Here is a 25,584-nt window from a genome sequence, read left to right as displayed (position 1 = left end):
CCTGATTTTAAAATTATAGTATTTAAAATCAAGTCTATTAAAAATGTTTTAAATAAGTGCAAATTCTGGAGGAATATAATTAGTAAGTATTTTTAGAGTTTTTTTTGAAAATGCAAAGACTCAACATAAAATTATTTCCGTAAGCAACGAAAGGTTTAGCAAAGAAAAATAAATCTCTTTTTGTAGGTAACAAGTGATATATGATTGCACATTATTTTTCTCTTCTTATAAAAGCTATCCTTTTATTATTGTTTTCTTTTCAAAAAACATTTATTTTACTGTCTTAATATACAAACAGAAAAATAGGCATAGGCAATCTAGACCACTTAGAATTGAGGCAGCTCTGTACAAATATTAACATGGTACAATGATGTGACTTCAAAGGAAATAACTAAAATGAAATTTCACATGATTGTAATAATTTGTTAATGCACAAAATATCAAAAATACAAAGTCTGGTTTTTCCCCCTTAAGTTTATAATAAACTATCAAACTTCTGTTTCATGTATTTACTTTTATTAGCTTTCTCTGCTTAGTAGTATATGCTATGTAAGTACAAACATGCAGATATTTTACCATGATAATTATAGTTCTAATCTCAAACTGGTGACTTGCCCTTTTACCCATACTTACAAACATTTCATTTCCATCATAAGACACTTACTACCTTTTTAATGGTACATTTTAGTCAACATATTCCACGAAAAAGATCTTGATTTTTAAATGAATCTTTTTACTGCTGCGACACTGACAGGTTTCACAATTGAAGCACAACATGTTAACTACCTTGTACTGTTTAAACTAGGAATATGTTTGATTTTTCAAATATAACCAAGATGAAACTGGACAGTTACAAACAGTGAAATACTAGAAAACAGTGAATGAATAAATAAGATGATTTTTTTTTTATCAATGGCCATTCTTTATTTTGCTTTTAGGAACCTGGAAGAAATTGTCTTGAGTTTCAAATATTCTGGTAGAACTAGTGGGTTCTTGGCTTCTTCAATATCACCTTGAGTGGCTCAAATAAGTGACTCTAAAGAATCAAAGTTCTTTTCTAGTCTGAGATAGCCAATGATGGCCACATTGAGGATTTTCCCGTGGAAGTCCTCTTTGAAGGTATGCATGATATGAGTTTCCATGGACTCTTTTGTATTCTTGTAGCATGAGTTCCATCCTATGCTGACCACGATCTTATGGCCTTCTCCACTTCCAACACTAGCCCAACCTTAATAAACACCAGTGGATACATCAGCTGGAAGATTATCTTCGACTTGTTGGGGAAAGTTAGCTGTGGGGACGCCCAGCTACTTGGAGCCACGGCTGAAGCCCCCCTGCACCACTTGGCCCCAGCAGAAGGATGGCAGGTGTCTATTGACGCAGGCTGTAGCCAAGTCTGCAAGTCCAGGGGAGCCACCGATGACAGCCGCTGACACAACAGAAGCTGCCCAGAGACTCTGGGGCTGTGACTCCCTTGCTTTTATTACTTATGTACAAAAATTCATACCAGGTTTTTCTTCCTCACTTACTTTCTTTTTGCCCTTTCCTCTTACTCCTCCTTCTTCTTTGGTTTCTTTGCATAAACTGATTAGATTCATGTCTTGGGAGAACAAGACTGAGGTGCTATGGTTCTGAACCCTTATCTGTTCCATCAGATCTGACATATGGTAACGTTTTTCTGAGGGAAGGCATTTCCATAAATGCACTGGATTTTAAATGAGCCACTTACAGGACAAGGATGTGTATATATGTATGTGCGTATGGTGGGTGTAAAAAACCATTGGCTGTTCGCTTTTCCAATTTCCCTACTTCCCATGAAATTCCTCTGGGATGTATTAAATAATGACAAAAATCACAACAACTGCTATTTATTATACTCTTCTGTTGAATATGCACTCTTTTATCTGCACAACAATTCTGTGAAGGAGGGGAGAAACTGTAGTTAAATGACGTGCTCAAGGTTACATAGCTGATGTTAATAAGCAGATGAAGCAGTATAACCTGGGTTAACCCCACAACCACAGTAGCTGTGCTCTGAGTTGGGAAGCCTTAGCAAAGTAGCTGCCAGTGATATAAATATAGAGGCTTTTTGGATATATCTCCTGCTCTTCAAAATACTTTTCTTACTCACTTGCAGATGCTTGGAATTTTTTAATAGACTTTTATTTTTTAGAGCAGTTTTAGAGTCACATATAAATTGAGCAGAAAGTACAGAGAGCATCTTAGTCCAGGCTGCTATAACAAACTACCATAGACTGGGTGGCTTAGACAAACATTTATGTCTCATAGTTCTGGAAGCTAGGAAGTCCAAGATCAAGGTGTTGACAATTTAGGTTCTGGTGAGGGTCCTCATCCTGGTTTTTAGGCTGCTGTCTTCTCATATCCTCATATGGAAGAAAGAGAGAGACCTCTCTTGAGTCTCTTTAATAAGGGCATTAACCCCATTCATGTGGGCTCCACCCTCAGGACCTAATTACCTCCCAAAGACCCCACCTCTTAATGCCATCACGTTGGGAGCTAAGAATTCAACATTTTAGGAGGACACCAAACTCTCAGTCCACAACAGAGAGTTCCCACATACCTCTTTGCCATCATACACGCAGAGCTCTATCGATATCCCAAATCAGAGGGGTACATTTGTTACAATTGATGAGCCTACATTGACTATCATTATCACCAAAAGTCTGTAGTTTGCATTAGGGATCACTCTTGGTGTTGTACATTTTGTGGGTTTTGACAGATATATACTGACATATATCCAGCATTGTGCTATCATAAACAATAGTTTCACACTCTAAAAATCCTCTCTGCCCTGCCTATTTATCCCTCCATCTCTCCTAACCTCCAGCAGCCATTGGTATTTTTCCTGTCTTCCTTTTGTCTTTTCCAGAACATCATATAGTTGGAATCATACAGTGGGTAGCCCTTTCACATTGGCTTCCCTTCACTTACTAATATGCATTTAGGTTCCTCCATGTCTCTTCATGGCTTGATAGCTAATTTCTTTTTAGGGCTGAGTAATAGTCCACTGTCTGGATGTACCACAGTTTACTTATATAGTCACTTACTGAAGGACATCTTGGTTGCTTCCAAGTCTTGGCAATTATGAATAAAGCTGCTATAAACATCTGTGTGCAGGTTTTTCTGTGGACTTGTTTGTAACTCAGGAGATATTTCTTGCTTTTCAAAATATTTTCAGTACTTGTTTGCTGATTATCAGTGTTGATTTTTTTGAGGGGTTTTGCTCTGGTTCTTTGGCTCATGGCTTGGAATAATCACAAGCAGGGCAGGTGCAACAGAGTGATGACAGACACAAGCAACTCACAAAAGCAGCTTTTATTGCAGGCTTTTCAGCATAGAAATAGAAAGTGAAAGGACATTTCCTGAGGGGAAATGAGTCTATCTTTGTGAGTGGAGACAATGCCGGGGTCTTACCACACTTCTACTTTTATGTCTATACTTTATAATATGCTAAATGGTGGCTGGAACAGTCATTATTTTCCTGGAAAAAGGGTGGAGAGTTCTTAGGGCTAAGGGCACTCCCCAATTTTACCCTTATAGGATAACTTCCAGGGGTTGCCATGACAATTGTAAACTTCATGGCACTGATCGGTGTGATTTTTACTATGCTAATGTATGTCAATAGAGAAAAAGTCACCTTTGGACATGAACTCCTAGTTTCTACATATGCTCCTGGCAAGGAAAAGTCCCTAACTGCAAGTTCCTGCTGTTGCCGATTAGGTTCTAAATGCTCATAGACCTCCTCATGTTTTCCCCCTTTTTTCCATTGCCAACCTGCACCTGTCCCTAACACTAATACTTGCAATTTTTCTAAGGAGTTACAGGGGTATCAATTTTGAAATAATTACTGAGACTTACAGTGTAAAGCCTTGGGCAGAGGTGATTCTTTGGATTCACACTAACATTAACACGACTCCATCTGCACCTTTCCTGAGAATGGATGCTGGGAGAGCTGCATATCTAAAATAAGATTGCAAAAGAAGTTTCCAGAAATTGAAAAAATGCAAAAAATGTAAGGAAAGTGCATCAATTTGCATGACAGAGTTTTCCTCCCATATGTTATGTAATTTGTTTCTGTGGTCAATTATTTTTTTGTCCCTCCCTTGCCCCATGCCTGTAACTCTGCCTCTAGATAGATGTCTTTCTTAGCAGCTGAGCAATTCATAAACTTAGCTCCTGCTTCCAAGCTCTTCTGGACCAAATGATACATCAGAGTTTTGTCTTTTGTTGCTACAATGATTGAATGCTCACCACCATATTCTACCCATCTCTCACCACTCCCATCTCAAGAAACACTAACTCGTTTTTAAAGGGAAAAAAACCATCAACATCATTTTAAACCACTTTATTTTAAAAAGATCAGTGTAATTTATGTATTTGAAAAGGCAAGACAGCAACACTGCTGCAGATACAGTACTGCTCACTAAATATTACTTGCAAACCCCTATATTTCCTAGGTTCACTTGCAGTTAAAGAAAAGACACATGACTCGTTCTATTTGAACCCATGAAAGGTAAGAGTAGATGGGGATTCTCCATATTCTCTTTTATCTTTATCAGGAACCCAGACACCAGATGTAGAAACTGATCCAAAACCCCAAAGTGAAAACGCTCCCTCTCACCACTCTTTCAGTTTCCCTCCCAGAAGGGAAACGATGTTGCCACTTTCTTATATATGATTCCAAAGATATTCTATGCATATTCCAGGAAGCAAATTACTTTTCCCTCTCTTTCTTTCTCTCTCCCTCCCTCCCTCTCTCTTTCTCTTCTTCTCACTGTCTCCCTCTCTCTCTTTCTCTCTTTAAAGAAACCAAAGTGTATATAGTGTTCTGGACATTGCCTTTTCTCCTTACAATTTGTCTTAAAGATTATTTCATGGCAGTATGATAGAGATTATTGACTATACTGATGGTATTTTGTATCTTCCTACTCTCATTTTATTGATTTAAGAATTTATTTAATTTCGTATTAATAGACTTTCCAATTATTTCCAGTTTTTATTATTACAAACAGTGCCACACCAAATATTTTTATATCTATTATTTCATATACATAGTACATCTACATATCTGCAGTCTAAATTCCTAGGAGTGGAATTGATGGGCCAAAGGGATGTATATATACAATTTGGGTGGATATTGCTGAATTTTTCTCCAAAAATTGTCTTAATTTTCACTCACAATAGCATTATTTGAGAGTGCTTGTTTGCATTCAACCATATCAAAGCAGTGTCATCACACATTTTTTAAATTAACCTTTTTATTTTGAGATAATTATACATTCACATGTAGTTTTAAGAAATATTAATAATAGAGGGAGATCACATACATTCTTCACTTTGTTTCCAATAGTAACATCTTACAAAATTGTAGTATACTATCCCAACCAGAGTATTGATATTGATGCAGCCAAGATTCAAAACACTTTCCATCACTCAAGGATCCCTAATATTATACTTTCATAACCACATCTCTTCCTTTCCACCCCAATAGCCTCGGTAATGCCTGGAAATTACTAATCCATTTCTATAACTTTGTCAATTCAAGAATCATATATTAACATAAATGGTATAATTCAGTATGTAACCTTTTGTGGTTAGCTTTTTTGCCTTAACACAGTTTTCTAGAGATTCAGATTGTTGCATGTATTATTGATAGTTTGTTCCTTTGAACCACTCAGTAGCACTCCATGATGTGAATGCAACACAGATTAAAGACTTACCTGTTGAAGTACCTCTGGGATGTGTCTAGTTTTGGAGTATTAGAAATAATGCTGCTATGAACATTTATGTGTAGGTTTTTTGGTAAACATCATTTTTATTTCTCTGGGATAAATGTTAAGGGATGTAATTGCTGGGTCATATGTTAAGTGTGTGTTTATTTTAGAAAATTGTTTTCCAGAGGGCTGTACTGTTGTACATTCCACAAGCATCGTCTGAGTGATTCGGTTTTTCTTCATTCTTCCCAGTGTTTGGTGTTGTGGCTCCTTTTAATTTTGGTCGTTTTAATAGATGTGTAGTGATATCTCACCATTGTTTTAATTTGCACTCCCCTAATGGGTAAAGACATTGAACATGTGTTTATTTTCTATCTGTATATCCTGTTTGGTGAAATTATTTCTTCCTGTCTTTTGTCCAATTTTCTAATTGGGCTGCTTTTTCTCTGTATTTTTTAGCCCAGTTTCCCCTATTATTAACATCTTACGTTAGTATGACAGATCTGGCACAATTAATAAATTAATATTGATACATTGTGTTAACTAAAGTCCTTACTTCATTGAGATTTCCTTAGATTTTACCTAACATACTTTTGCTGTTCCAGGAGTCCACCCCTGACACCACATTACATTTACAGTGGTCCACTTATCTGCAAGGGACACATTCCAATTCCTCCAGTGGATGCCTGAAATTGTGAATAGTACCAAACCCTATATACACTCTGGTTTTTTTTGCTGTACATATACGGCTATGATAAAGTTTCATTTATAAACTGGGCACAGTAAGAGATTAACAGCAATTAACTAATAATAAAATAGAACAAGTATAACAATATACTGTAATTGCAGTTGTGTGAATCTGGTCTCTCTCTCTCCACATATTAATATTATTATACTCTACATACCCTTCTTCTTGTGATGATGTGAGATGGTAAAATGCCTACATCATGAGATGAAGTGAGGGGAATTACACAGGCATTGTGACAAAAATGGAAAATTCCAGAAATAATTCATAAGCTTTAAATTGTGTGTTGTTCTGAGTAGTGTGATGAAATCCCGTGCCTGTGCTGCCATTAGTCACTGATTAGCCACCTGGGTTTTCAGGTCAGCTGTTGTGGTATTGCCAATCATGGCTGACTGAGGGGAACTGAAATTGTGGAAAGTGACACCACGGATAGAGATGGACCATTGTAATTATCATACCTCCTTAGATTCTTGTTAGCTAAAAAAAACCCTCTTTTTGTTTTGTTTTTGATAACCTTGACATTTTGAGGAGTACTAGTCATGTATTTTGTATAATTTCCTTGCATTGGGATTTGTCCAACGTTTTTCTCATGATTAACTGGGATTCTGTGTTTGGGGAAAGAAGATCTCAGAGGTGAAGGGCCATTTTCGTCACATCAGATCAAGGCTCTATACGATCAAAGTGATTCAGCGCTCTTCGTGTTAAACGTCCTCACCTGACTGAGGTAGTGTTTGTCAGTTTCTCCACAGTAAAGTTACTCTTCTTTGCCCTCTTTCCATACTGAGCTCTTTGGGAAAAAGTTACTCTGCACAGACTACACATAAGGATGGAGAATTATGCTCCAGTTTTTTTGAAGGTGGACTGTCTACACGAGTTATATGAAATTCTTCTGCATGGGAAATTTGCCATTGCATCTTTTGATCTTTATGATTCTATAGGTGAAAAATTATATCTTGGTAAAGTTTATTTGCATTTATTTTATTATAAATATACCTGAAGAAATGTTTATTTGTTTAAGAACTATTCACATTTCCTTTTCTGTAAACCCTCAATTCATACTCTTTGCTAATTTTCTATGCTTATCACTCTCTTTGTATTGATTTGTAGAAACTATTTATTTATTTTGAAAACTACTATTATGTTTTTGATATAATTTATAAAATATTTCTTCCTAGTATTTTTAATTTTTGACTTTACTTGTGTTGGTTCTTATGATGAAGGATATTTTGAAAATTGTATAGGATAAAATTTATTAATCATTTCTATGGATTATGTTTTTATCATGCTCAAAGATTATTAAAGTTCTGTAATATTATTTAATGACTTTAATATTTTAATATTGGATGCATGTGGAAAATTTTTAGTTTTTGGTTTCTTTAGTGTCAGATGTAAGATAAGTATCCAACCTCATTACATTTTTAAATCAGTTATACTGTGCAATGCTGTAAGATATTTTAGAAAGAAATGCATTTCATTTTACATTTAACCACAACTGAACCTGTTTCTGGCTCTGCTGAAAATATAAGGCATTCAATTCAGTCCAGTTTTTTAAAGAAGTTAGATTCCTTTATAGATCAAAAAAGTATTTAAACATCTATGTATTTTTATGACAATCTTTCTAAAATTAATTGATTTTTTTTCAGTGATATCCAAATTCTCCTACTATAGTATGAAGCCAAAACAAGGGTTAATCATGGTGGTGGTGGTAGAAGATATTGAGAAAGAGAGTATGATACCTGCCCATGGTTAGGAACCAGGAAAATAAAGATATATGCCTGCTGTGCCAGGGCACTGTGGTCCATGCCACTAACAACACACAGGATCAGCAATAATAAGGATGAATGGTGACAGCTTAGGAGCATAGCAGAAGCAAAAGCACAGGATCCCCCAGACAGGACTGGCTTCACAGGCACTAACCAGTGTAGTTGCTCTGGGACCCACTCTTAGGAGATCCCTACAATTTGGGTTTAATGCCCTGTGCTCACTATTTTAAAATTCTTTTTTTTTTTTTCTGAGACAGGGTCTCACTCTGTCACCCCGGATAGAGTACAGTGCCATCATCATACCTCACTGCAACCTCAAACTCCTGGGCTCAAGCAATCCTCCTGCCTCAGCCTCCCAAGTAGCTGGGAGTACAGGTGTGAGCCACCACGCCTGGCTATTTTTTTTCTATTTTTGGTAGAGACGGGTCTCGTTATTGCTCAGACTGGTGTCGAACTCCTGAGCTCAACTGATCCTCCTGCCTTGGCCTCCCAGAGTGCTAAGATTAAAGGTGTGAGCCACCATGCCTGGCCTTGAAATTCTTAATAGTTTCATCTTTGAATCTGTGGTTTGTAAGTAGTCCAATGGGACAATGGAGAAGAAACCAAAGGCTTCGAGCTTAAGCTCCTGGTAGTGTGGACTCCTTCTACCTCCCCACCTCCCCAGGATGGGTTCTCAGACACCTGCCCCTCTAACCACTGGCACCCCAATTATGCTTGGTTTCCTCCTCCTTGCCCTGACAGTTGACATGTTTGTTTCCCTGTCAGGGTCTGTCACTAGCATGGGAATGACTGGGGTCAGCTCTGTGTGCCCCATGACATCTCAGTGTGGGGCTTGAGGATGCTGTCCCTGTCCCAACCGGACAGCATGATGGCATGTCTGGTGGGTGGCCAGCCAGGGGCCATGTCTTGGCTGAAGGCACCTCTCCCCCATCCCTAATCCAAGTACCAAGCACATCCCAGCATAGAGATCTTTGGGAGCTGTCAGTCTCCCACAGGTTGGTGTGGCATGCTTATAGGAGGGAGAGAGGCCTGAATGTACTTTTCTAGACTCCACCATAGGCCAAGGCATGGCACATTTGTCCAGCTGCAGGCAAGAGAGGGAACCTGGCAGCCATCAGACCTGAGCAAGAGTATAGGTGACCAACACTGAGTGGTGGGGCCCCCAGCACCTGTGAGGGTCTGTACACACCCTGCAAGTAACCCTGTGCCCAGTGGCACCCCCTCGGCATCAGCCTCCATACCTAGAGGACCCTCTTTTTCCATTCCAACTTTCTTAAGCTGGGTTCCTGTTTGTCTCTTCTGGCCAGTTTAAGGCGTTTTCCAGTGACCAGCCAGGATGATTATATTATTTTGTATTATTTTTATGTTTCCACTTATGACTTAAATGTACAAATATTTGCATTTAGAACTGGCATTTTACAATTTATGAATATTATAATTCATGCTAATAATTAAAAAGTTTGATTTTCCTTTACCTAGAATGACTTTAAGTACCATATAAAAAGCACCATGACATTCAGAGAAACTGCAGAAGGAAGGACAACACTTCAAAATGTACCTTCCATGACACTATTTTTTTTTGCTTTTTGAACAGAGGGCCCTGCATTTTTATTTTGCCCTACATCCTACAAATTATGTATCCAGCCCTGCCCCCAGGCCCTTGATAAATCCTGCCTGGATGGGAAGGGCTGGACATAAGGCAAGAATACTCAAGAAGATAAAATCCTACCCAAAACCACTTTACATATTTATCAGCCACCTAAGGGGAACTGGGAACAACTTCTTTCTAAGGTACACAACATGAGATTCTGACCCAGGCAGCAGTCCCATGGCTGTCTTGGGACCAAGAGTTTTCCTCTCCTCAATGCCATGAGGTCCCAGGTTTGAACAAAAGTATATAGTTCATTAATATCAGTAGAATCAAAGGAGTCATGGGAATTAGGATAAAGCCTGCTAGGTCCAAAATCATTCCCAACAGTTGTTTATACAGGCTCCTTGAGAGAGTTTGATGCTGGATTCCAAACCATGGTTAGGAAAGACACAAGTCACTTGTCAGACTACTGACTGGTTAGACCATCGCTAAGTCAGACCACGACTCACTATGTCTTGACAATTTCAAGTCATAATTATTAAATAAGATATACGAAGTAAGTAGCTAAATGAGATAAAAATTAATAATTTTTATTTAAGAGAGCCAACATTTAAGAGTAGTTACCATTTTCTTAGTGGTGAAATATCAAGTGACCTTGGTGAAACTCCTATGTTTAGACCAAGTCATCAGCATGGCCCTGAAGCAGCCCCACGGCTCCCACTCTGCAGGTAGTTGGGGCAGATGATCACTCTGTTCTATCCAGAGATGTAAGATTCCCGGGGAGGAGTCTCTTCTAAGAAGGGAAGGCTCAAGATCTTTCTTTTCAAGCTCCAAGTTAGTGGAACACATCCATATGACTAAATGACCCTGACTGAGGCCGCCTGGCAAAAGAAGGCATTGGGTACTCTAAGAGGAAACACACCTTCAAAGGGAGGGAAGTCTGGATTGGGGCTTCAGGCTTTCCATCAAGGCCAAGTTTGTTGTAGGTGGAGCTGGCTTGGGCCTTGCCTTTGGCTCAGGCCGTGTCCCTTCCCGATCCAACTGCACTGACACTGTGAATTTGCCTGGGAGGATGGCCACATGTCTCCAAATTATGTAGCCTGAAAAAGCTGCATTGCTGCTGAACTGTAGCGCTGGGAATCCACATTGCCCTGGCCTGCAGTGCCCAGAGCTGAGAGTGATGCTGAGGAAGCTGACATTCTCCCCTGCATTCTGGAGACACACTGATACTTTCGGTGTCCGTGAACCTCTGTGTCTCAGCAGCTGGTCAGATCTTGCTTTGAGCTACTGGACTTCCTGTTGCCTGCATGAATGTGTGGCCACAAAGTAGCAGCAGCTGTGGACAATGCTCCCCTTCGGGCAGACCGACCAGACATTTTGGTGCCTTCGTCACAAGTGTTGGTGACAAGAACTGACCCCTTTAGACTGGGATTCATGGCCCTGTTGTGGAAGAAGATTGAGAGAGAAAAATAGATTTTCATGATCAGTAAGATGGGGACTTGGAATCATTAAAAGATGAACTTAAAATGTGAATGTATTTCATAATGTAAATTGGTGAAGCAAGGCATGCCACTAAATATAATATTGCATTGTATTAGTTTCCTATTGCTGTTGTAACAAAGCACCGTATATTTAGTGGCTTAAAATAACACAAATTTATTTTTTTTTACAATCTTGGAAGTCAGAGTCCTAAAATCAAAGTGTCAGCAGGGATACAATCTTTCTGAAGCCTCTAAGGGAGGAGTCATTTCTATACCTTTTCCAGCTTCTAGAGGCTGCCTGCATTCCTTGGCTTGTAGCTCCTTCTTCCATGTTCAAAGCCAGCAATGTCACACCTTCAAATCTCTCTTTTCCATCTTCATATCTCCTTCTCTGACTCTTCCTCTTCTACCTCCTGCTTGCTGAGGACCCTTGTGATGACATTGGGCCCACCAGGCTAATCTGAGATAACACTCTCATCTCAAAATCTTTAATCACATCTCCAAAGTCCCTTTGCCATGTAAGGTAACATATTCATAAATTCTGGAGATTAACAACCTGAGCAAGACTGAGACCCCGTCTCTACAAAAAATAGAAAAATTAGCCAGGCACAGTGGTGTGGGCCCAGTTACTCTGGGGGCTGAGGCAGGGGGATTGCTTGAGTCCTGGAGTTTGAGGCTGCAGTGAGCTATGATGAGGTAGGTCATTGTACTCTAGTCTTGGGCTACAGAGCAAGACCCTGTCTCAAAAAAAAAAAAAAAAAAAAAAGATTCTGGAGATTAAGATGTGGACATCTTTTGGGGACTATTATTCAACCTACCACAAAATGATGACACTCCTTATTCTACCTGTAAGTGAGGGACTGGCTGTTTTCCCTCTTGCTAAATGCCCTGAGATTGCTCTGCTTTGAGAGTGTCCGTGTCACCTATTGATTTTTAATTTCTGCTTTTACTGTTTAGCACACCCCCCATAAGGCTGTTTATGTTTATTTCTTGTTGCTGTGGCTATGCCATTCCTAGACTGCTAGTGGTTGAGAAATCAGACAGGCAAGCTTTTTGGTTGCATGATGATAATAAATGAAAATAGGTCCTTAAATGTAAGTCTAAAATACATACCTGTCAGCTAAGTGGTACACTTCTGTGCATGTGCAGCCTACTTGATATGGAGCATATTCAGATGGAGAACAGTAAAATTCCTGAGCTACTGGATTAAGGGATGTTTAAAGCTATCCAAAATGGGCATCAGGACATTTTCCCAATAGGAAAATCTTTCATTATTTGATACTCAAATTGGAAGATAACTTTTCCTTTCCAAATAAGTAGTATGTGGGGAAAGGTGTGGGGTCAGGTAAAGAAGAGACCATACTCAGAAAACAAATGATAAGGAATGTCTTCCGAGGCATGAAGCATAACCACAAATGCTATATAACAGTCTAAGTGATAAGGTCTTTGATATAAATAATTTCCATTCCTGGGGGGTAAAAAAAAGATGTAACAGTTTAGCATATAAAAGAAGAATATACATCTCTGAAAGTGTCAGATTCTAGAAAGGAGATTCTCTTTTGTTAGTTAACTCTGTGTGAATGTTTCTCCTAGTTCCTTGGTGAAATATAATGTGATAAAAATATAGGGTTTTTTTTTAGATAGTATATAAATCACTGAACAGTATAAATTTTGGAATTTGAAAAATCTGAATACTAAACAATCTATAATTATATAGTATTCATAAGTTGGTACCAAAAGCACGTTGAATATTAGTCAACCATTTGCATTATGTACATATAAATAAATTGAATTAAGAATGTAGTTTTGGGCAACAAATATTTAGTAAACTTTATAAAGTCTCCACTAAGTAATTTTTTCAGATTTTTGGGTATAAAGACACCTGAATTTATAGATCGTACCTCACTCCTGAGGTTGGGGTTCTGGTGTCCCTGAAAATAAGATTTACAAGCTCTGCTGTCTTCCTGGGCCACATCTCTACCTCTGGGCAACATGTTACACTTGGACCTTGTGGTAACTCTGGTTTATCTAGAGATGTTTTCACTATCTCCCCTGCTTACATTTTTATAGCTGAAGCTCCTGGAATGGAATCTAAGCATTATGGCATTCAACATATTTATTCCTAAACCACATGAGTTGAAACTGACTTACAAAGTAGACTTCGGTTATCCACTTTTTATATTAGCCATTATTTGAATTTGTCTATTTACTTTTTCATTTTTAAACAACGGGTTGAAAAGTTATATTTCTCCCGAGCCATTGGTGCATTCTGACTGTTAGTTCTGACAGGCAGCTGCTCCGAAAGGCAGCCAACGCTTGATCTTTTCAACCACTTGGATCCTTCTCCAGGATGGAGGTGATGAAAGTCCCTGCTTAGCTGACTATTAAAGAACCAAAACATAGACCGGTAATGTGGGCAGAGGAAAGGTGGCAGGAAGGCTGAGTGGACTCACGGACTCAGAGACTCACGACCTGAGAACTAGTGTTGCCTGGGAGCTCGTGTGTCCAGGCCTCCACAGTGCCTCACCTCCTGCCCACGCAAGCTCATTAGCCACGGAAAACTCTGCGTTCTGCTTTTGTACTTGGAAGTATGAAGGTTGCTGGAAAGATGCCCAGTAGTTTGGTCAAAGGCAAGTTGAAAGTTTTATTTTGGCCATGTTAATTTAAGATGCCTAATGACATCCAAATATAGTTTTAGAGTTGGCTGGTAAATATACATGTTAGGAACTCAGGAAGTAGGTAGAAATAAAAGTTTGAGAGTCATAGGTTAATATGGGACTTAAAATCATGAGACTGATTGAGGTGATCTAGAAAATGAATTTTGACAGAGGAGAAAGATGGCTTAGGACTAGACCATCTCCCCTCTTCTATCTATACTCATCCTATAGATTGTTTACAAGTGCCTACATAGTTTGTAATCTCTAAAAGCTGACTAAAGGAGGAGAAACCAGGAAAAGAAAAATGAGAAAAAAATAATATCTTCATACTTTTTTTCCCACGTGCCATTTCATTTTTTTTAAAAGATGCTTTATTTACTTATTTCCTTCCATTTTCATTTAGTATGCTTCATTTATGGCTTAAATATTCCTAATTTCTAGCTTTTGTCATATCTCATAGGTATTTTTTAGCATCTTTCTAATATTTATTTACTAGCAATTATGTAATTAGCATCTGATGTTTCTCTTTCAACAGGAAATCAAGTCCTCTTGTCTCCTTTTCCAGATGGTGATTGGGAATGGTATCTATTGATACCCACTATGCAAGGTACAAATTGTATGATGTGTCTATATTTTATCTTTTCCCTTCTCCTAGTCATTTAATTAAGATAATATGGGATTTTATATCCAGATTGCCATTATTAATATTCATATTAGTTATGTTTATTACTTTTCAAAAATTATTTTCACATTTTACCAGCCACATGCTATATTAAAGTTGTTAAAAAGAGAATATGGCTACTATGGGACCTTGGTCCAGATTGTGGTAGTAGAACAGGGAATGTATGCTAACTTCTTTTTTTTGGTCTGTTTTTTGTTTTAAACTATTCTTTAATTTAAAAAACATTTAAACTATTCAAAAAATTTTTAAAAAATTAAAAAAATCTTAAAAAATATGTTGAAGAAGGGAAATTATTTTAATTTATTCTGAAATAAATTAAACCATGTTTCTTCTTATGGGGGAAAACATCTTAACAATAATTATTTGAACATTGCTATGGTTTGAATGTCCCCTCCAAAACTCATGTTGAAATTTAATCGCCATTGTTGCGGGTATTAAGAGGTGGGACTTTAAAGAGGTGAGTAAGTCACTCGAGGGCTCTGCCTTTATAAATGGATTAATGCCATTATCGCAGGAGTGGGTTAGTTATCATGGGCATTCAGCCCCCTTTTTCTCTCTGTCTCACGTGCACGCTTTCACCTTTCACCCTTCTACCATGGGACAACCCTTGCCAGATGCTGGCACCATGCTGTTGAACTTCATAGACTCCAGAGGCATAAGCCAAATAAATTTCTGTTTTTTAAAAATTGCCGAGTTTGTGGTATTCTGTTGTAGCAGTAGAAAACAGACTAAGACAAACATTAAGTCTAGGTTTAAGTAATTTTATTATTTTATGTCTATACATTTTATATCACATCTTCACTTTCCCTGAGTTAATTGTTTTATTTATGTATGTTTCTCAGGTGAATAAATTATCTCACTGGATAACATTTCATGAAAGCCTTGCATATCTGAGAATGCAAGAATGAATCTTAATGATCGCATGCATAAATTATAGCTTGGCTGAGTATAGAATTTTTTCCCTTCAAAAGGTTTGCAAACCTTTCCTTCAAAATCTTATTAAAAAGTTTCATTTACATTTAGTATTCAGTGCAAAAAAGAAATTTGGTTCTATCCTGAAAGGTTTTTTTTCTCTGTAGGTAGTTTCTATTTTCTGTTGAAAAGAAGGATTTTTTTTTACCATTTATTATTGATATTATCTGATATTTGACATCTTTTTCCTGATAAAGATTCAATTTTTTTCAACTCAAGCAACTTTTACTCAATTATGTTACTTTGCTTCTCTTTGTGCTCAATTTTATCCTACTATACTACCTATATCATGTATGTTGGGTTTTCTGTATCATTTTTCATAATCTCTTGTCATTTTGGTTATCATTATATTCTTATCTTTTTCCTCTGAGTTCTAGGACAATGTTTAGAACTCAGTTTTTGTCATCTTCTCAATTTCTTTCATTAACCAATTTGCAAGTTACTACTTCCATAGTGTTTTTTTAAAAATTGTCAGTGAGGTTTATTATCTGAAACAATGTTTTCCTGATATTGAAGATTTCTTTTCTAACATTTTGTTCCTACAATGTCACCTGGAATCTCACTAAAAATATTAACTATAAATGTTGACATTTATCACAATTCCTTACCTTTATTCCTTTTCTTTTGAACTGCTGAATCTTTTCATCTGGTGGTTTTTGTTTATTCTTACATACAAGAGTGGCAAGGAAGTATCACAGCCATGCTAAAAATCGTCTCTGTGTTACATGCAACCTAAACGTTGCTGACCCAGACCCCTTTATCCACACTTCCTATCCTTGAGGACAGGACAGCATCCAGGCCGAGTATAACTTTGGAGTAAGAACCACAGCCTTCAACCCTGGTATGCCTCTTGAATCAAGGGCAATTTCTTTCACTCCTATAGCCAACTCTCACATGCAATCCACACCCTTTTAGCTTAGAATCCTGGTAGGGATTTGTATCCACTTATTTCTCAGATGTGTTTTCTCTTTGTATATGGTAAAATGTAAGGGTTTATCATTCTCTTACCTAAATTGTCTACTCTCCAGCCTTTCAAAATCCGAATAGGACTCTTTCCAGGACCCAGGGAACTCGACTATACAGGGTGTGCCAAAAGTCTCTGTACAAAGGAAAAATTTTATGATGAATATTTTGTAAATAAAGTTACCTTTAGCTACAATGTCCCATTTTCCCTGTGTATGGTGACTTTTGGGACACCCTGTGTTTTCTTGATCATGTCAATGGACATGAGTCATAGAGAAGAGAATAAGGGTGATCAAATTATCATCCTAAATAAAATCCCCAGGGCTGCTTGTATGAGAGTGGCCTGATAATAAGTTAGATATCTCAGAAAATTGTAATCCCTCTCTAACCAAACACCATCATGCACAGGCTGTCTTCCCAGGATTCTATGTAGGGGTTATCTGTACTGAATAAGCCTCTAAGATGGAGTGACTCTATCTCATTATATTACTTTCCTTGTGTCCTCAGTTTTATTTTTGTGGCCCTCCATATGTGTTCGTCCATCAGCTTCCTGCTACCAATCTGATGACAACTAAAATAAGAATTATATTTTCTTGCTGACGTCCAAGCAGCTGAGAAAAGATACCGATCAGTCTCCTGCATGTACCCTTGTTTTATAATTAGTTTAGGGTTATGTACCATCATACTGTCATTGCTCACTGACTAACTCCTCCTTAATTGCTGTCACCATTACCCAGTAGACCATCCCTGGCGTGGTGTACGTCCCATTTGACATTTTTGTCTGCTGTTGAATCATCCTATTATAAGTATTTGGAAATCTCATCCTTCATCCGGAGCTACCACTTTCCCTCAAACCTAACTCATCAAGGTCTTTTAAGCAAAATCATTTCACTTTCTATTTTCTTCTCTCCCTTAAGGAAGTTATGAGTCAGACAAACTTGAACTTAGAGAAAGAGGTTGGCCGGAGTGGATACCTTTTATCTTTGAGAGAGAATGAGCTGTAGAGACAGGGAAGGGAAGGGATGAGGTGAGGAGGGAGAATTATCAAGCTGATGGATTTCCAGTATTTGAGGCTGGGTTCTTGTACTTCGACATCATCATTTAATTAGACATATTGAAGATTTTCAGGTGGTCAGACTTCCCCACAATCAACATACATATAAAAGAATCTTCCAAAGACAAATTAAAATGTTGTTTCGGACAAAAGTGTGTTTGGTTTATCTGTGTTGTCATGCCCTGGTGAAAACACTGCTAGATTCGTTGAGTTTGAACACAGAGAGAGCTGCAAGGAAAAAAGGAAACTGATGGTCTCTGCCTGCCTTCCACATGCCAGGCATCTAACATGCCCTTTTGCTTGATCATTTTCAACCCAACACAGTAAGGTTTTCTTTACACAATTTGCAGATGAGACCCAGAGAGGTTAAGTAATTTGTTCCAAGGTCACAAAGCTAGTAAGTGCCAGAACCAAGGTCTGAATTTTAATATCACAGTTTTGTGAGCCTGTATCATTTTCTCTCAAACTTACTTCATTGCATTAGTGCTAAGATCAGCAAATTATGGCACACAGGCCAAATCTGGTCTGGTACCTGTTGTTGTAAACATATCTGAACTCGTGCATTTGCATATACATCTGCATATTGTCCGTGGCTGCTTTTATGCTACAAAGGCAGAATGAGTAGTTGTGACAGAGACTATATGACCCACAAAGTCTAAAAGTTTGCCAATCTCGGCATTACTGCACTATAACATGGTCCAGTGCTTCTCAAACTTTAATTTGCATTTAAAACACTTGGAGCTCTTGTTGCAGTTCAGATTCTGATTCAGGTCTGAGGTCCACTTTTCTCTGAGATTTCCTGAACTGAGAGCAGAAAAATACCATGTCTAGTCCCCTCCCAGGTGAAGCAGGTATCAATTAACTGAGTTTGGCTTCATTCATAGAAGAATTACAGTTAGCAGGAAAGAAGGCTAGAGCTGGCCCCTCCTCTGATCAATGGTAGATCTTGAGAAAACCAATGCAGCCCCTGGCTCCCTGCAGATGCTAACCTCCCAGGTATGCACCCGTGGTTCCCCATGCTGACTGCTCATCAAGATTCCCTGGAGAGCTTTGAAACCTTCCAGTGTTCACTCTCAGAAAACCCAATGTAATTGGTCTAAGGCAGTGATTCTCACCCTTGGCTTCACATGGAAGGCTTTTCAAGAATTCTAATGCCTAGGCCACACCCACACCAAATATAATATGTCAGAATCTCTGAGGGTGGGAGCCAGACATCAGTGTTTTAAAAATCATCCCAAGTGATTCCAATGTAGAGCCAAGGTTTGGGAATTACTAATCTAGGGTGAAAGCTGGACATTCAAGATTGTGGTTGTTCTTGTTTAATTTCAAGATGGTTCTAAAGTGCAAAAAGGCTGAAGTACCACTGATCCATACCCTCATATGGTATTGTAAGAAGCAGGGGAAATTATGTAGTGATCAGAGTGAGCATCTCACTAATGAGACAAACCAGAGTCCTGTGCTTCCGATCGTCCTGCCTGAGAAAGACACAATATCACTTCTGTGATATTCCTGCCAGAAAGGCATGGCCTGGATGTAATCATGAGGAAGCATCAGGTGAACTCAGACTGAGAGGCATTACAAAAATGTACAATGTACTGTACTTTCTGAAAATGTCAATGTCATTTGTGAAAGACAAAGAAAGATGGAAGAACAATTCCGGATTAAAGGAGACTAAAAAGGTGTGGCAACTAAAGGCAGCATACGAAACCTGACCAGGAAAAAAATGTTATTAATATAAAGAACATCATTAGAAAAACTGGCCAAATTTTAATGTGGACTGTGGATTAGTTGATAGCATTTTATCAATGTTAAATTTCTTGATATTGATAACTGCACTAAAATTATATAAGAGAATATTCTGTTATTAGGAAATACAGAAGTGCAGGAGTAAAGATGCACAATGCTTCCCACTTCCTCTCAGATGGTTCAGGGAAAAGCATATACATATGCACATAGAAGGGAGATTACATAAGAGGTAGCAAGTAATATAGCAAACGTGGTAAACTTAGCAAGTGGTGAACCTGGATGGAAGATGGATGAGGGTTCTTTACATATTCTTGCTTCTTACAACTAAATCATGGTGAAGTGAGTATGAGAGTATATTGTATTATTTTTGAAACTTTTCTGTAAGTTTGGAATTATTTCAGAAGCACATGTTAACAAATCCAAAGATAAGACTTAAAAAAAAAAGAAACTGTTTGGAAATAGCCTAGGTGGATGGTTATTAACTACACAAGTATAAAGCACAGCCATAGAGAAGAGAGAGATCTATGACTATGAACAGAGACTGCTCAAAGCACCTTTCTGGGCTATACATCTGGTTTACCACGGTTGGGTTTATGTGAAGGGCACTGGACATCTCCCATGCCACCCAGGCATGGAGGTGCAGCTGCAGAGGACAGTGTGCCAATACCATGGAGGCAGACTAAGTGGTGTCTTCTCAGTCCAGCACAGAAGCAGGAGTGGGGATGCAGTACCTCCTGTGGAAGGAGGAACGGCCCTTGTTTACTCCAACTCTGCTATTTTCAGAAGAGCATCACTCATAACCCCTTCCTTCTTCCTTCCTGAGTTCAGGTGAGGGGGGTGCCTGGATGAATATCATGTGCAGAGCAGTGAAAGTGTCATTGCTGGGATCCTTGACATGAAAGCAAAGGGAAGGACATGCAGAAGAATTGGAGGGCTTCACGTGGCTTCTTCACCTTTGTAGCCCCTGGAATGAAAATTTAAATCGTGTTATTAATAAAGCAACTCGTACCTGAGCTCCTTCATGCAGTCCTCATTTTATCATTCTGGCTTTGAGGCAATGGTTTTAGATGCTGTGACTGCTCACAGAGTCTGAGAACTTCTTGCTTCTGCATCTCCCTGTTTATCTTGCTGATTTGGTCACAATGTGAACAGTCAAAGCGCCAGGCTTGCCAATACTTCTGCAGCTGGCTGGAGATTGGGCCCTCAGCTCCTGCCAACCCATCTATGACTGTGGACAGTGTCTGGATACCCAACTCTTAATCCCATCAGTGTTCTGGCCTCAAAACATCACCCTGCTTCGAATCCTGTTCCCCAGCCTCTTCCCAAGTTTCTCATTTTCAGCTCCTTGCTTTGTCTTTTGCTTTCAACTCCACACCAACTCCTTAGTAACTGACAACTGTTGGAATTTCCCTAGTCATTTTCAGAGGAGGAGAATGAGGTACAGAGTGATTAAGTAATTCATTAAAGTCGCACAACTGGTAAGTGAAGGACTCAGGATTGAACTCATCCCTGGCTGACTCCAGGACTAGGATCTTTCTACTATGTTATTCTTCTTAGAAATTCCCCCTTCCACTTGCATTCGGAGGGATAATGTCCAAGAAATGTAACCAATGGCTTCTCTTCTAATTCACAAATTAGGGATCCAGAGCTGTGCTGTGTTTGGTAGTTACTGAGCCTTGATGAAAAGCTGCCAGGAGTGACGTGAGGGTTGGGTGTGTTTTCTTCCCTTCACTGAAGATGATTATTCCTTTGGGGTGGATAGAAAAAGTAGAGGTGTGGTTTCAGTGAAAATATAATTTCCCTATGAATGCAGTATGAGATAATTTGAAAAGGGAGCCCCATAAAAGATAGTAACGAAATGTTTAAGCAAGGTCTATTCCTCCAGTAGATTCTGCTTTTCTCATGGCTGGACACTGGGTTTGCTTGAAAGCAACTTGCCTGCAGAGACATACAGAGACAGCTGAGTGCAGCCTGCTGTTTTCAAGGTAACCCTTGCTCTGGCTGCCAGAAAGCTCTTTTCTAGCTTGTTTCATTTCCATGCCTGACTTCAGTTTCTCGGTGTGAATGCTGAATGAACCTTTTCAAAACCGGTGCTACCCAAGCTCATCCTTGGTTTCCAAGGCTGGACCTGCTCTTCCACAGATGGCCCCTCCCTTCAACGGCAGTAAATCCCCATGGCCACAGTGGGTCTGAACTCTCACCCTCTGATTCCTCCTTGGGACGCCTTTCTCATTGTCTTTCATCTGAGATTTCCCACTCCCTTGAGAAGTGGTCACTCCTATGAACCAGTCTCTTGCAGGCAGAGATATGAAAGCCCAAGTACAGGATGGACCTGCTTGAGGACGGACAGCCTGTAGGTGACAGTGCTGGAACTAGAAGCTCAGGTCTTGACTCCCTGACTGTGCCTCTTTCCACTCCATCGTGCCTTTGAGCCTGATGGTTTCACAGGACAGGCAGCCTGCCAGGTCCCGAATCTGGAGTGAAGCAGACATGAGTGAAAGCTCCAGCTCCACCACTTGCTGCTCGTGGGACATTGAGCAAATGGATTAAACTTTTTCTTTCCTCAGCTCTATAATTATAATCCTTAACATATAAAGTTGTAAGGATTAAAGCAGGCAATTTATTAAAGTGCCTATACAAACAAAGTTTCTCAATAAATACCTGCCCTCTACCCTTCTTCAAAAATGCCTTGTAGTGGCCAACCTTCCCTTCTCTTCAGTATCGTTGAGTCTCTGCAAAGACAGGTGATGAGTCGGGGTCTTGCATACGCACATAGCCCATGAGTCTGAACACTGGATTCATTTCCTAGAACTTTAAAAAGTGAATAGATAAATTGCAACTGTACAAACAGGGAAAGACATTTTTTAAAACCATAAAGAAGTTCAAAAAGTTAGTGTTAGAACCCAATATCCTTTCATCATATAGAAAAGGAAACAGCTGAAAGTCTTGCCCAATACACCCAGTGCTAATTGGCATCAGAACCAAGACAGGAACCCAGGTCTCTTCATCTCTAGGCCATCACCTTTTAGGCACCACATATGCTGGGACACATGATTAGAGAAAAGCATTTGTATTTTAAGAAAATCAATTTACTTAAGAGATAACAAAATTGGGGACATAATGAGGTCTTGTCTAATGGAATTTTATTATTAGTAGTATCATTATTATTTCTTTAACACTCAGAATAAAATTGTACATCTTTGCAAATTCTCTCATAATTCCTTTACCTATTAATTTCCTATGAGCCTTCATTAATTTATTGCTTTTCTTATTCAATGTAGCACCTTTTTCTAAAGACTTGCAAGCAATAAGCATATTTCACAGTTGGTACAAGCGAAAACTCCTACCAACCCTGCCAGCTTAGTTGCTATGGTGATAAATGGTTTAAGTAAGTCTCATTTATTTGGAAATATATTTAGAAATAATTGAGCCCCTTGAGAGAAAATTGTCCTAAATTCCCTCTATGGTAGTGCTTGATATGTTTCCTTCAGGGAACCAATAGCCTTTGAAGGAAAATTCTCCTAATCATGGTCGTTCAGTTGCTTATATATGAGTCTCCACATTCCTTGATTAAATATTGGACTAGCAGGATTTGTCCCAGGCCCAGCAAAAACCCTCCTCAATTACATATCACCAGGAATTAAGAGAAGTCTTGCCTGGTGGATGTTTTTCCCTGGAGTAATTATGAATTGGAATTTGATGTCAATTAGACGAAATATGATTAGAATAGAAGCTAGTGCTAGAAGCCTGACAAAGCAGACTTCAGAGAGAAATATGGGATAAGTCTTTTCTACTTGGCCAAAGGAGAAGGGGCCAGGGCAATTTGCATTGTCCTGGAACCACTCCCCCATTCCACAGATCATCTTCCCTCTTGAATTTCCTAAACTAGTGCTGGTTAAGGTCCTCTGCACTCTTATGTAAAAAAGGAATATTAGGCTGTTTGACACTATGGATAATAATTTATTGGGGGCATTTTATGTTCCAGAACTCTACTTACTGGCATTATCACTTTTAATCTTACCATAAACCTACGTGGAAAATAGGTAAGAAGATTATGCTCATTTTGCAGATGAGAAAACTAAGTTTCAGAATGGTTAAGTGACTTGTTCCACATTCCAGGCACTGGGACTCTAACATATGCCATTTGGGTGCCAGTCCCCTGCACTGCCTTAACATGGGCTTGGAGGTTGAGGCGAGGTTCTCCTGGTTCATGTCTTTCTGGGATCAGCAGACTCTTGAACTTCCCTAGCTCAGAAGTAGGATATCTATCCCTGCAGTGAACAGACAGAGGGTGTGGAAATTTTGAAGGCTCGAGGCTTTTAGTGCTGTTTCACACAGGGCGATCTGGCACTGAGTTTAGCATGTGGCTCTCCATCTGACTTACAGTAATACATAGCCTGCTCTCTTTACCTCGCTTTTCAAAGCACCATTGTCTCATGTGTTGAGAACAGAAAAGAATGACTGTTCTTCTCGGGCATCAGCAGTGGCAGCATACCATGGTGACTGAAATCATGTGCTCTGGAGTCATTTTGAGGAGACTCAAGCCCCAGAGCCACCACTTTTCACCAGCTGTGTAAGACTTTTTTGTGCCTTGGTTTCCCTGTTGGTAAACAGGGAATGATCACACTGCCCACTTCTGCCCTGAGGATGAAAGGGTTTGTAGAAAGCAATTAGAATAGGAAATCTATAAAGCCAGGACCTTCCATATATTCCCTCTGCATTTCCAGTACCAAGCACATTATTGTCACTCAATAAATATATATTGAATAAATAAATACAAATGTTTAGGACAATACCATCTCTGTGTCCATGACTTCCACATTTATGCTCTTCTTGGATCATTGTTCTTAGATATCCACTTGTCTACCTGATATCCCTACTCGAAATTATCATAACCATTACATATTTAGTATGTTCAAAACTACACTTCTGATTTTTTCTGATACTTGGGCTTCTACTTTTCTTTCCCCATTTTAATGAATGATACCATTATCTCCTGGTTACTCAAGTCAGAAACTTGGAAGTCATTTTTGATTCCTCTCCTCTTCTGTACCCACCATATGAGCAAGTCCTGTTGGTTTAACCTCCAAAATAGTACTGGAACCTATCTCTCGCCTGGAATAAATCACCATCACCTTTGACTTCACCATTGCCATAATATTATAATTGCTTTTTCTGCATCTTGTTTTGCCCTGTTTCTACTCAATCCATTCTTCAAACAGCAGTAAGAGTGATCTTTTAAAAGCATAAATTGGCTTAGAGTCATTCAGGTCCTCATTGCATTTCAAAGAAAATTTGCATTCCCTACCTTGGCCTGCAAGGCCTCCATGCATTCTGGTCCCTGTCCACCTTTTCAGTCTCAGTGCCATTCTCCTCCTTCTCGGCCACAAGGTGCAGCCACACTGACATTGACTTATCCATCAATGTCAGCCTTTAGTATAGTGAGAGCATCAGAACTTCATTTTTGCAGTAATTTTTAAAACTGCTGCCTCCCTACCTAATCCCTTTAAGGGACCCCTTAAAGAATTTGCATCTGACTGCTCCTGCCCAGGCCACCGCCTCCACATTCCTGCCTCTTCACCTCAACAGGGCTCCATGCGCAGTCACAGAGCCTGTGTCGGGCAGGAGGAGGGCCTCACACTGCTGCAGTACCTGTGTGCCTGCCCCACTCGATTCAGCACAAGCAGCTCCGGCTCTGCATTGCGGACAAGGGCCAGGCAGCCCCTCCTCGCCTAGGTGGCCTCCTATTCATTTCCTTCCCCTTGAGTGCTAGCAGAGTTTCCATCCAGGACACGAAGCTTCTTAGCTGTGGGGTGTCCATTACTAATTTTCGCCAATATCCAGTGCTCTTTCACCTTCAGACACATGGAGGATTCCTGCACTTAAACATAGGTGTGGCCCTGTGACCAGGTCTTTGAACTAAATGTAGTTGGAAATGACATGTATCACTTCTGGGCAAAATAATTTCAGAGCTGGGACAAGGTGCATCATGTTATCTTCCTTTACTACCTTAGTTAGGGAAATATATGTTACAATGGAGGCTCCATCAGCCTGAGTTCTTGAGCGGAGCCCTTCTGTGGCCATGGAACATGAAGAAGTAGAACTTTTGTTCTTTTAAGCCTTGAGGTTTGGGTGTTTTTTATTTTGATACTGTAGCACAGACTAGCCTGTTCAGACAGTAGGATCTGGGAATGC

At 39.3% G+C, this 25,584-nt stretch overlaps 1 pseudogene; it reads right to left on the bottom strand.

The window, feature by feature from the left end:
• Positions 1 to 909: 909 nt before the first annotated feature.
• Positions 910 to 25,584, bottom strand: part of LOC123646995 — a 43,019-nt pseudogene continuing 18,344 nt past the window's right edge.

The sequence above is a fragment of the Lemur catta genome, chromosome 11 (assembly GCF_020740605.2).
Source record: "Lemur catta isolate mLemCat1 chromosome 11, mLemCat1.pri, whole genome shotgun sequence".
In the NCBI taxonomy this organism is placed as follows: domain Eukaryota; kingdom Metazoa; phylum Chordata; class Mammalia; order Primates; family Lemuridae; genus Lemur; species Lemur catta.
This window is presented reverse-complemented; position numbering and strand designations above follow the sequence as displayed.